This window comes from Odocoileus virginianus, chromosome 1 (assembly GCF_023699985.2).
Source record: "Odocoileus virginianus isolate 20LAN1187 ecotype Illinois chromosome 1, Ovbor_1.2, whole genome shotgun sequence".
In the NCBI taxonomy this organism is placed as follows: domain Eukaryota; kingdom Metazoa; phylum Chordata; class Mammalia; order Artiodactyla; family Cervidae; genus Odocoileus; species Odocoileus virginianus.
In genome coordinates, this window is record NC_069674.1 from 50,512,745 (window position 1) to 50,529,322 (window position 16,578).

Here is a 16,578-nt window from a genome sequence, read left to right on the forward strand (position 1 = left end):
CCTGCCAGGCTTCTCTGTTCATGGGGATTCTCCAGGCAAGAATACTGGAGTGGGTTGCCATGCCCTCCTCCAGGGGATCTTCCCAACACAGGGATCAAACCCAGGTCTCCCACATTGCAGGTGGACCCTATTCATTAATTATATGTGAGATATATTATTTTGTAACTATATTATAGTTTCAACCATTTTATTAGTTACTACCTTAACCAAGATAACCCATTTTATTTCCTCCAAACAGAGAACTAGAATACATGAAACAAAAAACTTAAGTTTTTTTTCTCTTTTGTATCTTTTGTATCTTTTATAGACCTAAAAATTACAAAAATAAATATTTTCCAAGGCATTTACCCTTAATCTTTAGTCATTCTGTAATTTTAAAAATAGGAAACAAAGATAAATGAAAACTAGGTAAGTGACTGGCATTTTGTATCTTTTCTGTCAAAGTGTCCAAAGATAGTTTAATTTAACTCAATTTAATATTAACTTAAGCTCTTAACAAAGTTAACAATGGATGGTGAAACTGCAGTTTGTTTACACATAAAGTCCCTATAGTTCGTAGCATAATAAGTATTACACATGACTAAATGAACTTGCCCTAAAATGCAAGAGATGTAGAAAAGTTCAAATCATAAAAACAGGAAATCCAAGCTGTATAAGCTAGTACTTTGCACTAGTATTATTTTTATGTGATAGTAAATCTGTGAGAAGATTGAAGGCTGGTTTCATCTCCATCCATAAGCCAAAAATGTATGTTATGTCAAAAGTTTTTTTTTTAATTTGATAAGCTAATATGCAAGGCCATTATTTAATCTGATAGTTAATTTTTTCTCCTATATTAGTTTTGGCAAGCAAAATTTGAAGAGGCAATGTGTGTAAAGCTTGAGACTTAAAAAAAATTATTTGCATTTTATCTGGACTGGAAGAATATGAATAACAACATAACTTTTTGATTAATTTTTACTTTTTAAAATTGACTTTTAGTTTAACTAAGAGGAAGGGAATGGGGGGCAGGGAGCCAGGTCTAGACAGGTGAGATCAGGAAAGTTAACCTACCACCTGGTAATTGTATAATTCTGTAAAGTAAAATTTAATATTTATAGAGAGAGTTGTAGGATTTATAGTACAACCCATGTCAGTTTGAAAGTTTTGTTTCTGTCCTTCCATCAGAGAGAATCATCTTGGGCTAAGGGAGATGTTGGTATTTGGCCACTACAGTTTCCTTTCGATCTCCTTTATGATATTCTAGAGGCTTCAAGTTCTTCCTGTTTTCAGCTAGAATGGGAAATTATTCCAGTGACCTTTTGGTTTACAGTGTCAAGTTTTTGCATCTCTTGGACCCATCTAAGGAAAGAACTGCTTGAATGCTTGAATGAGATCAAGAAGGTTTGGGCCAGGACAGAATTGGGAAGTCCTTAACAATGGCACAAAGATCTGAATGTAAGCAAGACTACAAGTTGACATATTAGGGGGCCTCTTCATATAGAGATTGCAATTTTAAGCTACTTGGAGTTACCATGGATCATTCCAAAGATAGAAAAGGAGAGAAGAGAAAGGAAAGACAACAAGAAAGTGTGGAACAGGGTTAAGATGAATCTACAAGTGAGGCAGACTAAATTTTGTGTATTTTTTGTTCTAGGGAGTCTTTTAGGGAAGTTTTGGAGTCTGGACTATATTTAGAAGTGTCTCCTACTAATTTTTAACTGTATTTTAAAATAACTTTACACTCACAAGGAATTGCAAAAAAATAGGACTGAGAACTAATACTTCCACCCAGAACTCCCCAGATGCCCTGATGATAAGACCTTATATAACCACAGTTCACTATCAAAAATAAGAAGTTGACAGTGGTACAATGATTTTAACTAAACTACAGATCTTTTTCAAATTTTACCAAGCTTTACATGTGTCCATTTTTTAAATGTGTAGTTCTATGACATTTTATCACATATATAAATTCCTACAACTACCACAACAATCAGGATAAAAAACTTCTCATGCTAACCTTTTTTATAATCATACCTTCTCCATAGTTGTAACCACTGGCCACCACTCATCTGTTCTCTGTCACCATAATTTTGTCATTTCAAGATGGAAATGTATATATAATTTTTATAAGTGGGATCATACAGTATATAACCTTTTGAAATTGGCTTTTTTTACTCAGGTTAATAGCTTTGAGATCCTTTCAACCTATTGCATGTATCAGTAGTCCTTTTATTGACGAGTAGTAGTCCATTGTATGGACGTTCCACAGTTTATCCAGTCACTTTTTATAGGACATTTTGATTGTTTCCAGATTTCAGCTATTAAAAGTAAATCTGCTGTAAACATTCATGTACATTCATGTACAGATTTCTATGTGGACATGTGTTTTCATTTCTCTAGGATAAATACCCAGGAGTATGATTGCTAATTCCTATGGTAAGTTTATGTTTAACTTAAACTGCCAAAAATTTTTCCAGAGTAGATGTATCATTTCATATTCCCACCAGCAAAGTATGAGAGACCCATTCGCTCTATATCCTCACCAGTAGTTGGTATTGTGAACTTTTTCTTGCCATTCTTAAAGGTTTCTAATTGAATTTTTTGCCTTCTCACTCTTGCATTTAGAGAATATATATTCTGAAAATAGGACTCGTGAGAATTGTGGATTGCAAATGTATCTCCTGGTTCATATATTTTCACCCTTTTAACAGGGTCATTCTCATAGCAAAAAGACTTAGTATTGATAAAATTCAATTTGTTATTATTTTTCTTTTATGATCATGATTTTGGTGTCATAACTAAGAACTGTGCCTAACCCGTAAGATTCTCTCCTATGTTGTCTTGTAAAAGATTCATGATTTCACTTTTCACATTGATATTTATGATCCATCTTGAGTTAATTTTGTGTCAGGTGTGATGATGATTATGTTAAAGCTCATTTTTATAAAAGTCTAAAAAGGTACAGTTGTTATAATACCATTTATTGAAAAGCCATTGTTTCTCCTTTGACTTGTTTTGCCCTTTTGTCAAAATCTGTACTTGGTGTGTTATTTCTGGTGCCATTTTCTTCTGTGCTATCCCTCTACCAATACTACGTTGTTGTAATTACATACCCATGTGTAGTAGCTATTAGAAAATTGGGTAGTGTGATTCTACCAACTTCTCTTTCTTCCTGAAATTTTTGTTTTTATATTTCCATATAAATTTAGAAAGCTGCTCTATGTCTACCAACAAAAAAAGCCTTCTAAGATTTCCAAAAAGATTTGCTTTAAGCCTGTAGATCAGTTGGGTGATAATTGTCACCTTTAATATGTTGAATCATTTTTCAATCCATAAATACAGTAGGTTTCTCTTTATTTAAGTCTTTAAAAGTATTTTCATCAGTCTTATAATTTTCTTCATACCAATCTTGTACATATTTTGTTGGATTTAGACTGTAGCATTTCCCTCTCTCTGGTTTTTTTTTTTTTTTTTTGGGGTGTGTGTGTGTGTGTGTGAAGCAATTGCAAGTGTGTGTGTAATTTTTATGTGGATCATTTTTTTAGTGTTCATTGGCTTTCTTGCAGTATTGTTTCTGTTTTATTTATTTTTGACAGCAAGACATGTGGAATCTTACTTCCCTGAGCAGGCATCAAACTCACACACCCTGCACTGGAAGGTGAAGTCTTAACCACTGGGCTACCAGGGAAGTCCCATGGTTTTGTGTTTTTAATTTCATTTTTTATGTATATATTGTGAGTGTATAGACGTCCAGTTGATTTTTGTGTGTGCATCTTTTATCTTGCAACCCTGCAAAACGCAATTGCAAGTGGTGCTGTCTGTTCTGTTTCCTGGGAGAAATGGTATAAAATTGCTGTTATTTTTTTCAGTGTTTGATACTATTAAGCAATGAAACCATCTGACCTAGAGATTTCTTTATCAAAAGGTTTTAAACTGTGGATTCAATTTCTTTAGTATTTACACAACTTTAGGTTACCTATTTTATTTGGGTAAATTTTGACAGTTTGAAGCTTTCGAGGAATTGGTTGATTTTATCTAAGTTGTCGAATTTATGGACATACAGTTGTTTTCCCTTAGTATCTTTTTAATGTTTGCTGAGTCTGTAGTACTTTTCCTTCTTTCATTCATGATGTTGGTAATTTCTTGTAGACAGGAAAATGCATCTTTATTATGTCAAAGTCTTTTAAATCATGTATAGACTATTTACATGTAAGGTAATTTTGGTCAGTCAGTCAGTTCAGTTGCTCAGTCATGTCCGACTCTTTGTGATCCCATGAACTGCAGCACGCCAGACCTCCCTGTCCATCACCAACTCCTGGAGTCCATCCAAACCCGTGTCCATCGAGTCAGTGATGCCATCCAACCATCTCATCCTCCGTTGTCCCCTTCTCCTCCTGCCCTCAATCTTTCCCAGCATCAGGGTCTTTTCAAAGAATCAACTCTTCACATCAGGTGGCCAAAGTATTGGAGTTTTAGCTTCAACATCAGTCCTTCCAATGAACATCCTGGACTGATCTCCCTTAAGATGGACTGGTTGGATCTCCTTGTCATCCAGGGGACTCTCAAGAGTCTTCTCCAACACCACAGTTCAAAAACATCAATTTTTCGGTGCTCAGCTTTCTTTATAGTCCAACTCTAGCATCCATACATGATTACTGGAAAAAACCATAGCCTTGACTAGATGGACCTTTGTTGACAAAGTAATGTCTCTGCTTTTGAAAATGCTATCTAGGTTGGTCCTAACTTTCCTTCCAAGGAGTAAGCATCTTTTAATTTCATGGCCACAGTCACCATCTGCAGTGATTTTGAAGCCCCCGAAAATAAAGTCAGCCACTGTTTCCCCATCTATTTGCCATGAAGTGATGGGACTGGATGCCATTATCTTAGTTTTCTGAATGTTGAGCTTTACGCCAACCTTTTCACTCTCCTCTTTCACTTTCATCAAGAGGCTCTTTAGTTCTTCTTCACTTTCTGCCATAAGGGTGGTGTCATCTGCACATCTGAGGTTATTGATATTTCTCCCGGCAATCTTGATTCCAGGTTGTGCTTCTTTCAGCCCAGTGTTTCTCATGATGTACTCTGTATATAAGTTAAATAAGCAGGGTGACAATATACAGCCTTGACATGCTCCTTTTCCTATTTAGAACTAGTCTGTTGTTCCATGTCCAGTTCTAACTGTTGCTTCCTGAACTGCATACAGATTTCTCAAGAGGCAGGTCAGGTGGTCTGGTATTCCCATCTCTTTCAGAATTCTCCACAGTTTATTGTGATCCACAGAGTCAAAGGCTTTGGCATAGTCAGTAAAGCAGAAATAGATGTTTTTCTGGAACTCTCTTGCTTTTTCTATGATCCAGCGAATGTTGACAGTAATATGTTAAGATTTAAGTCTACTATTTTATTTTCTCTTTGTCCCTTCTGTTTTTTCATTGATCTTTCCTATCTTGTGAATTATTTGAACTTTTTTTTTAGTATTCCATTTAAATTTATTTACAGCATTGATAAGTTTATTTCTTTGTACAATTTTAAGTGGTTATCCTGCATTTGCATATATAATATATATAACAGTTTACAAGTATCAGCATTATGTCATTTCAAATGGAATGTAGAAACTGATCGTTGGTTAGTTGGAATTTTGTTCCCTTTTTGTGCTAAAGTGCCTGTCAGATGAACAGCATTGCTTATGTCAGATTTCTCCAAAGTGACTACTGCAGTACCTAATTGTCTTTGATAAAACTATGCACCTTGAAGAGATGTGTGCATGATTTAGCAATATAACAGGTATCATGAAGAAAAGGTATTTGGCTTTATGTGGGAGTACAAACTTAGACTAAAATTCTCATGAGGATTATTGCATTGATAATGTGTTTTTGTAACTGTCTCCAGTTTGGTCAAAGACCAGATTGCAGGTGAGGACTATTTGGGGAAAAAAAGAAAAAACAGCTCTAAGAAAACACAACTATAGAAAGTAAGTCTTTAAATACCTTGAAAGGTGACTGTTGTGGGTTGAAGTCTGAACTCCAGGTACCTGTGAATGTGAGATTATTTGGAAATAGGGCGAAGTTAAAATGAGGTCATAATGAATTAGGGTGGGCCCTGAATCCAGTGACTGGTGTTATAAGGAGAGGGAGGTCTAGAGATACACGAAGAGGGAAGTAGACCATGTAATAACAGAGGCAGAGACCGGAGAGCTGAAACTATAAGGAAAACCAAAGATTGCAACAACTACCAGAAACTAGAAAGGACTCAAGTAATACAGTGACCCAAGGCAGAGTTTATTCCAAGGATTCAGGGCTGATGAGATGAGACTTTCTGAACTTAGAAGCTATCAGAACCAGCCTCATTGGCAATCCATCTGGTCTGTCTCTCTCACTACAGGCTTTCCTTTTATAAAGGAGTGATTGTCAAGAAAGTGGACAACTGGGCAGATAATAGGAATGCTGAGTTAAATGCTTAGCAGCCAAATTTTACCAAAGAGCAGTATAAGATGATCAGAATTCAGAAGTCCTAGGAACCGAGTATAAACCTAATATTGAAGGGCTCAACAAATTATTTGGAGCTCACATTTCAGCAGCAGTCCTCTTGTAAAAGACAACCTGGAGAATGTGGAGATACAAGGAGCTTGAGATTCGTTCCTGATTTACAAGTCAGGCATGGTTTGCGACAGAAAAGGGTCAAAGCTGGATTCAGGAAGCTCCATTCTTGTTGTAACTGACCAATCACAGAACACTGTGACCACAACTGAGATCAAAGTGAGGTTTCTTTAGCTAGGTGAGGACCTGAGGGGCATCCTTGTAAGAGCGTTGGAACAAACTTACAGGTTTGGACTTGTGCCGGGTGATTCAGAGAAGGGTTAACAAAATGGAGGCTGGTAGTGATTTGGGTGCTGTCAGGAGCTTGGGGCTACTCAGTAATTGTATACCTTGGTCATTTTATCTAGGAGGCGATACATTTAAAGCAGAGCTAGAGTTGTTGACAAAAAGAAAAGTCATGTCAGTCAGAAACAGGAGGTGCATAATTACTTGATGCAGAATGGAGTTGCAGGATGTCTTGTCTCTTGTTTGAGGCATGCTTGCTGAGGGGTTATGCCCTGTCTGGGTCCACTGTCTTCACCGAGCTGCCTTGTCTGATCCTTGATATACTGTTGTTGATCTGTTGTGGCCATTGTTTATGTTTAGATGGGGCTGTCGCAGCCTTTCTACTACTTGCCAAGACTTTTTTCTTTTCCAGGAGTCTGGCCTGGAGACCACACTTATCACTTCTGCCTACATTCCGTTGGTTAGGACACAGTCAGGTGGCTACAGCTAAGAGGATGGGAAGTAGGTTTTAGCTGTGTGCCCAAAGGAAATGTGAAATAAGTTTAGTAATTATGTGACACTCTCTTTTCATTGTTGTTTTTTTTCCTTTATCCCCATTTCCACTCCGATAAGACATACACCGTAGTATTTAATATGTGTCCTTCTGAGGTACCTTCTATATATTTAATTAATTTACATGAATCTTTGAAAGATACATAGGATTGCTTTGAGTGCATTCTTAAAGTGTAAGTAAATGTTCATTGTATATCCTTGTGATAATTTTTACTGTATTTTTGAGATCCATTTATGCTGCTACATATAGATCAAATTCATACCTCCTGATTGCTTCAAAATATTATGTTTTATTCATATTCATTTGACATTTTACTTACCATTTCACCACATACGAAAAGTCAAAAGCCTTACTAATTTGTCGTATTTATTCTTCCAGTTATTTTTGCCGAGTGGAGTACCCCTTAGTGGCTTACGATAATGATTTTATTTTATTCACATGTCTGCGGTTGGACTGGGATTGGCAGAGACAGCTCATCTGTGCTCCATGCAGTATTAGCTAGTGCTGGCAAGTTCTCAGCTGACTGGGGCTGGAGTCAACTGAATGCTCTGTCACCTCTGGTGGATGATGTTGGCTGTTGGTTGGGGCCTCAGCTGGGGCTATTTGCCAGAGCACCTACACACAACATGTCCATGTGGCTGCCCGGCTTCCTCACAGTGTGGTGACTTGGTTAATCTAATCCTGGAAGAGGTTTCAGTTTAGCAGATCTGTCTTTCTCTCCTTCTAAACAAACCCTTCTTTTTGTGATAAGACTGCTTAGGAAAAAAAAAAAAAAGACTGCTTAGTTAGACTTTCATGACTTACGCTTGGAACTGTCATTGACAATCCTACTGCTATCTGAATAGCTTGATGTTACTCTTTATTTCTCTCCATGCTCTTTGATTTTTCACACCACTCAGTTTAGTTATAATAATAGTGCCATCAGCTCCCATTTATTGAATGCCTATCACACCAGACACTCTACCCTGTACTTGGCATTTAAGCCTCACAACAACCCACTGAAGATGGTAATTTCGCTATTTTTTGGAGGAAGAAATGACAATTTACATTGATTAGGTCATTTGCTCAGGTTATACGTAATTGATAAGTATAGAACCCAACCCTACTCAGACCTTTCTAATTTTCAATCTGTTTTCAGTCTGCCATGCTGGACCTGACAGGCGTGATTTTTATTTCCTAAAAAGCCAACACAGTTCTGTAGCATCAAGCTGTGAGTTGTTCATCAAACCACTTCCTCCTGTTGCTAGGCACACGACTAGACTCCTTCATTGCAGTTAGGCTTAGCCACATGGTTGGGTTCTACCTACAACATGTGAACAGAAGAGAGAGACCCTATTTCATGGCTAGGCCCAATAAAATGTCCCATTTCCTGTCCTTTATGCTCTGCTTCTGCCATCTATTAATAGTTTATGGTGCCTAAGATGACCTTGGAAACCACACATTGATGATGGCAAAAACTGACAGCCCGGGTCCCTGCCACCAATCTCAACCTCTTTAAACTGTTTATATGAGAAGGAGATAAATTTCTGCTTATTTAAGCCATTATGTATTTAGGGGTCTATTTATTACAGCAGTTAGCCTTCCTTAATTTTTATGGACTGTTTCAATTATGCTTTTCTGGGTAACAAACCACCTCAAAATTTTAGTGGCTTAAAACCACAGTCTTCACTCATGATTCTGTGAATTAGAAACTTAGGCTCTTGCCTATACTTGTTCACGCAGCCATAGCCAGCAGGTGGGTGGGTCAGCTGGGGGCTGACTGGTCAAGCATGGCCTGACTCATGTGTCCTGAGATAAGAGCTAGAGCTGGCTGCTAGCTTGACCACGTGTCTCCAGCAGGTTCGCCTGGGGTAATTCACATGGTGGTGGAAGCATTCTCAGCAGCAAGAGGGGGCAAGCCCCAATCTGCAAGTGCTTTTAAGGCTTCTGCTTGCATGTATTTGCCAATTTACCAGTGTCCAATGCAAGTCACATAGGTGGAGGGAAATGTGATTTATGGGGGAGTGCTCAGTGTAAGTACTCTCCAGACATGCTACAGTACTCATGTGCAAAGTAGGCAAATCATTCATATGTGTACAACAGCTTAGCTGCACGTTGGATAAGAGATTCCAGCTTTAAGCTGTATTCATAACCTCTGAATCGAGTTGTAATAGCAGGGTTGGTTTTAATAAAAATTATAATGATTTTGTTTTAAAATTACATTTCAGATCTATATGAGAAAATGAAATATTTGCCAATACGTGATACATTCAGATTACTAGTGCTGGCACTATAGCAATGATGTAGTTTATGGCCTACATTTACCTGATATTTTATGAATTCAGTTTATCAAGAGCCTATGGATTTGAAACCAAATCCATACTGTGAATCTTTAATTGCTAGATTTTTAATCTAGATCTTTAACTCTTCAATCTCTAGATTCACCTTTATTTAGGGTCATTTGTAAATAAATAAGTTATAAGTTCAGTACTTCCTCACTTTCTTTTAACTTTTGCTTTATTAGGCCGCACTGAGCCACCTGCGAGAACAGAATGTTTTCCTCTCTGCTCAGGGTAAAGTACTCTGCGTGCTTTAACTCCGTGATGATATCAATACAGTGGGTAAGGCCCTCAGGTCTGGAGCCAGAATGTCCAGGGTCATATCCTATCATTTCAGCTGGTTGTGTGACCCTGGGCAATTTAACTGCACAGTGCTTCAGTTTTTGCACCTTTAAAATGGGGATAATTACCATAAAGTAACTCATAGGATTGTTATGAGATTAAATGAGATAAAGTATAAAAAAAAACAAGACCCTTAGTTTGGTGCCTAGCCAGTTAGAAGTCATAATGATTTTTTTTTTAATTTTAGGTTTCTTGAGTATAATTGATAATTTAATATTTTTAATTACTCTTCAGACCTATATATGAGAATGAAATATTTACCAATACATCAGAAACTCAGGTTTGTAGGAGACTGCCTATTTGGAGATGCTTGCTGAAGCCTCAACATATAAGTTTCATGATGTATATAAGTTACTTTCAAATGCTATAGCAAATAGAAAAATTATATGAAAATATATTAAGGTAAAACAAATATGATAAAATGTTGATACTTGTTAATATATGTAGGATAAGAATGTTCATTTATTATTTCAAGTTTTCTATAGGTTTGAGACCTTTCCTGATAAAATATGGATGGAGGATGGAAATTCTCCCCCCAGTTCTCTCAGCATCCCTTTTTTCTTTTCATTCCTCCTTCCTTTCTCTCATCTTCCCCAGATTCTCTCCCCAGTCTCTCCCATGAGGGCCTCTTGTCTCTGCTCATCTACAGGCCATCTCCTTGTTATGTACTTACTCCTAGCAGCAGTGTATTACCGGTATAAGGAATTAAACACACAGCTCTGGAGCCAGACTGTCTGTGTTGGAATATCTGCCATCTCTCTTACTGTGTGATCTTGGGCAAATTACTTTTAAACTCTCTATGGCTCCTCCAAATGGTTGTGAGGAGTGAAGAAACAATGAGTATCTATAAATAATTAGAAGAGGGTCTAGTATCTTTAGAGCCTTCTGTAGGAATTTATCCTCGTGGTGTCCCTCACTTCTTTTCTGTTCTGCAATAATGAGCCCTGCAGTCTTCCTCCTGAGGACATGTATTTGAGGGAAGATTGCAAATGCTTCTTACTTTTCCAACACAAAAGGAATTGCAATGGGCAAAAATCCTCCTGAAAGATGTTTCCACATTTAGAAGAAATATATTCTACTCTGTTTTTGCTTTCCTATTACCCTCAGAAGAGGTAATTGTTTAACAGTAAAATCTTGCATTAACCCTGGATGTGGACAGTGGCATCAACACCTTACCCCTAACCTCACAAGCCCAGCTTGTCTGCACTGTCTTCTTAACTTACTCTTGAAATGGCACAGCCCTTCTTCCCATGTGAGGTCAGTCTGTCACCTATGCTGGTGATCCCAGCCTCCTTGCCTTCTCAGGAGCCATGCATTCTCATTTATTCCTTCTCTCTCTAGTACTCACCTCTCCCTCCCAGTCCATCTTTTCCATGAACATTTAGCTCCTTCCCATCTTAAGTTGGGCTTCCCTGGTGGCTCAGATGGTAAAGAATCTGCCTGCAATATGGGAAACATGGGTTTGATCCCTGGGTCAGGAAGATCCCCTGGAGAAGGAAATAGCAACATACTCCAGTATCCTTTGCCTGGAGAATTCTATGGACAGGAACCTGGCAGGCTACAGTCCATGGGGTCGCAAAGAGTTAGACATGACTGAGTGACTAACACTTTCATCTTAAGTCAGACGAGGGAACCCTTCCTAGACTCCACATCCCCTTTGAGCCACTGTTCTGTCTTTCTGCTTCACATGATATTTCTTGAAAGATATTTTCCTCTTCCAATTATTTCTCAGCCCACTCCAGTGGCTTCCCTGCTGTGAGTTTAATGAAACGGCTGTTACTGAGGTGACCCATAACCTCTGTGTCACTAAATCCATGGGCATTTACTTTGATTTACAAAAACATTCAGCAGTGTAATCTCCTTATTGAGACCTCTTTATTCATCATTGACTATCTGTTGTTCTGTCAATAATAAAGTACTGTATCTTTGACCCAGGAGTCTCAGGCCTCATGCATCCATGATACAGTGTCTAACTTATAACTTGTGAGTAGGCTAAAATCCAGGCCCAGACAGGACACTGACCGTTGTATTCCTAGCAGTTCCATAGTGCTTGGCATGAAGTAGGTGTTCAATGTTTGTGAGATGGATGGACTTTCTCAGTTCTGCCAAGATACTGCAGGGATCAGACCTGAAGAGCCACCTGTGTTCTGGATTCATTCTGGGACCATGGGGGAGACAGCTGAGAGAACATGAAGGTGAATTTGATCTGAAGTTTCTCTGGGCTTAAGTGTCTCATTGGAGAGTATTTTGAACAGCCAGCTTCTCTTCTGAAATGTAAACCATCTGACAGAGGTAATCCTATTAGTTCCATTTTATTCTGAATTACTTGAATTTGTGTAATGTTCTAATATTTAGCTGAGTTTAGCAGTAGTGTGTGGGGAGGGTTGATGTGGGAGGTCTGCAGCAGAGGGTGGGCAGAGGCCTGGGTTCTCTTTCAAAGGGGAATTTTGGATATTCCTGGGTTTCTTGGAGAGGATATGAGGGTGGGGGAACCAGGAAGTGAGAATGAGAAGTGGGTAACAGCAAAGGCACATTAGGTCGGCCTCAAGATCTACCCAGAGCCTGCCAGCAGTCACTGGGGACATGCCATAGAAGTTCATCTCTGAAGCTGCTGGTGCCAGAATGCTTCAGACTGTAATTGTCCCTGTTGGGATGGATTGTTATCCTTTTACAAAGTAATCATAGTTTTTGCACATAGAATAAAATTAGTTTCAGGACAGATAAAAGAGTTAAAAGAATGAATGAGAAAATTAAATTTATACCTATTAAGATCTCTCGAATTAGACACTGAATAATGTGTAGAAAGGCCAACAGCCTTTAGGTTGACAGGGGTTCTTGGAGTAGACAAAGGTGACAAGAATTATCTAGGGTTTGACTATCAACAGGAGGGCTATCACCCCTAAAGGGGGTAAAAATTGGTTCTTGGGGGGGAAAAAAGAGTTTATCTATTCAATGGCCTGCAGGGTCGGGGTACCTAAACAGAAATACAGTATATTTGTGGTATTAAGAGTTTTATGGTGGAAGAGGGGATTAGGTTAAAATGTCTTAAAATTCTCTTTACAGGGGTGATAATGAAAAAAGTTGAGAAAACTGGACTAGATGATTCAGATGGAAGCATAATGTTGACCACCAATAGGCCCTCCTCTTGGGAATATTTGTTGACTCAGCAGAAGGAAAAAGATCTCACACATTGTCTGGTGAGTACCCACTGGGAGATCTAAAAGGAGCAGTGGGCAGCTGGGCTGTTCCCTAGAGCTGCTGGCTCCATACAAATGCAGTGCCCAAGATGCCAGGCTGATGGGTCCCGAACATACGGCCAGCTCCTGGACAAGACACAGCAATAGGAGGGTATGAATCAGGATGGGAGTCAGGATTCCAGTAGCTCACCCACCCACCTTCCACCCTCCTTCTGTTCTGTTCTGACCTCCCTCCATCACTACTCTCTCTCCTGCTCGCTCTCAAGACTGCCATTATTCACTTCTGCTGGAGGCTGGGGGATCAGTAGCAATGTCAACCAAGTGGATGAGAAGAATGCTAGAAACACAGACCCACGTGCTGACATCAAAGACAGAAATGACCTTCAGCCATATGATTTTAGTATAGAACGCCAGATAATTCACTCTAACATCTGTGAAATCAAATTAAAATGCAAACAGACTTTTAGCTTTCTTAATCCCTGCTTCTGAATAGGACCTGAACAGGCAGTTCCTTAACAAAATGGAGACAGTGTCAGGTATGTCAAGAATGCTTAGTTCTTGCGTGCATGCTAAGTCACTTCAGTCATGTCCAACTCTGTGTGATCCTGTGGACCAGAGCCCACCAGGCTCCTCTGTCCATGGGGTTCTCCAGACAAGAAGAGTGGGTTGCTGTGCCCTCCTCCAGGGGATCTTCCTAACCCAGGGATCGAACTGGCATCTCTTAGGTCTGCCTGCATTGGCAGGAGGGCTCCTTATCGCTCGTGCCACCTGGGAAGCTTAGCCCTTATCCCATAGGTATTTGGCCTTCGGCTTCTGGTTTCTGAGCTGCTGACAAGTCTAGACCCTGCTGTCAGTTTGAAAATGGCAGTGTTGTTTCAGAGGGGCTCTCAAGGTGCAGAAGGATGGCTTCGCACTGCCGCCTCTTTTGCCCTATCTCTGTGCTCATTAAAGTCATGCTAGAGGGGAAAGGTCTGATTAGATAACAAATGTTGCTACTTCTAGAGCCCTACTACATGTCAGGCACTGTTTTAAGTGCTTTATAAAAATATTTATTAATTTACTCCTCGTTACCAAACAGCCCTGCAAAGGGAGCAGTACTATTACAGATGGAAAGCTCAAGCGCAGAAAAGCTAAGTCATTGTCCAAGGTCCCACAAGTCCTGGGAGCACTGGAATTTGAACCCAGACCCTCAGTACCCACAGAACTGGCTGTAACTCTGCTGTTTCTCTCCCTAACTTACCAGTGTCTTTGAAGTCATGGATGAATGCACTGACAATGAAAGTGCTCTTAACACCATGTACTTTGGATTTTTATGTAAGGAGAATATTGGATCATTATCAGCACCCCCTACACAGTTGAATCCTTCAGGCCACTTATATAATGGACTAATCACTGGATACGTGCTGCCCTCTTGTGATGGAAATAATCCCAGCATGACCTTCTCCAGCTCTCTGGAATACATCTACTTCCTTTGGTCCAGTCCCATGGTTGTGGCTGGCAGAGGATGTGTGGGCTTTGAAGAGTCAGACTTGGGTCATCCGACATTCTCCAGGGTGTTCCTCACCTTGAGACTGTCAGTCAATGAGACTTGAAAGCAGGACTCCCGAGTCTTGGAGCTTTTCGCATCATTAGTATATGAAAATAAGACCAGGCTTCCCAGAGGGACACTAAAGACACCCCACCTAAGTCCTTGGGGAGCAGAGTTCATTTTATTTAACTTGCCCTAGTGGATTGGGATCAGGTTTAATAGGCTAAGCAAAAAAAAAAAGGGAAAAACAGGGAAAATAAAGCCAGCCAGAAGGCCTGTGTTCTAGTTCTTGCTCTACAGATAATGTGTGTGACCTTGGGCAAGTCACTTTTGCTCTCTGAGGCCAGTGTCCTCACTGGCATGGTAAGAAGGCTGAACTAAGTGAGCTCAAAGTCTTAGCTATTATCAAGTCCAATCTTCTACATTTGCCAAAATCCCTTTCCTGAAGGGAAATTCCTCCCCAGCTCCCCGTTTTTATACACATTCTCATTAGTAAGATGAGATACATATCCACACTCACTAGTTCTCATTTTCTTCACTCAGGAAGTAATCCCTACTTCATAGGGTTGTTGGGAAGAATTAGTTACCACTTGACCCAGTGCTAATGGAATCAGTCGGAGTGAGTTTGTTTAGATAAAGCAGAGACACATGCACACATACACATGTTTAAAATCAAAACTGATTTTGAAGACACACTTACTCAGTTATAAGTGACTGTCTTAGTGCCACTTGAGAACAGATGCCAATGTAAGGACCACTCATTAGTCCCTGCAGCTGCAGTTATTACCAGGGCCTGTCTGTGGCGGTAACATTCGTGTGTGTGCGGGCAGGGCCTGGGTGCCATGTAGGGGACAGGTCCAGAGCAGGGAGTCTCACTCCTATTCAAAGGAGAGAGTACATTGTTCTCTAACTTCCACCCGCTTCCAAACCATTTATTAGACTCCTAAACCTGATGGATTCATATAGATTGAAAAAAATAATAAAAATTCACAGCAAGAATCTTTGACTTGCCTATCCCACTCGAAAGAAATAATCCTAAAGAAACTTTTTTACTTCCGTAGAAATGTTTATAATAATCATCCCTACAGCTAGTCTGGACACCTGAATGTCTAACACTTGGGACATAATTAAGCAAATTAACATACCAATAGAATACAAATGGTAATTATAAAGATTAATAATGGTGGGAAAATTAAATAAATTATAAGTGTTCACTGTGATTATAACTATATAAAAAGATGTCAAAATAGTCAACCCTAAAAAAGGAAATTCTGACATGGATAAACTTTGAGGACATCATGCTAAGTGAAATAAAGAGTCACAGAAAGACATTGTATGGCTTCACTTATGTGAGGGAACTATAGTAGTCAAAATCATAGAGAAAGAAAGTAGTAGGTGGTTGCCAGAAGTGGGGGCAAGGGGAATTACTGTTTCATAAGCATCGAGTTTCAGTTTTACAAGAGTAGTAATTCTGGAGATGGGCACTGGTGATGATTACACAACATACGGATGTGTTTATACCGCTGAAATGTATAAAAATGATTAAGATGATAAATTGTATATTACATGTATTTTGCCATAATAAAAGTCTCCTTGTAGGCAAAATATGGAAAAATGACATGCAAAAATTATAATAGTGCTAAAAATTATATAATATAATAGTGCTATTAGCACTATTATAAGCATTATTTTAAAAATGTTAATATTGTGATACTGCTTTTGTAATACAAATGTGACAGAGAGGAAACTGTCAAGGGAAAAAAAATCAAGTTATTTTGATATTTGTTATTTGCCCCCAAAAAGCACCTACGTAGGCATGGGGAAAATCAGAAACTTGCTT

General features: G+C 39.0%; 1 long non-coding RNA gene across 1 annotated transcript in view; it reads left to right on the forward strand.

The window, feature by feature from the left end:
* Positions 1–304: 304 nt before the first annotated feature.
* The window catches only part of LOC139035226 (uncharacterized), a 33,105-nt gene continuing 16,831 nt past the window's right edge, over positions 305–16,578 (forward strand). Inside the window, exons 1-2 of the long non-coding RNA XR_011487858.1 lie at positions 305–12,305; positions 13,077–13,210. This is a non-coding gene — a long non-coding RNA (uncharacterized lncRNA). The remainder of the gene's footprint in view (positions 12,306–13,076; positions 13,211–16,578) is intronic.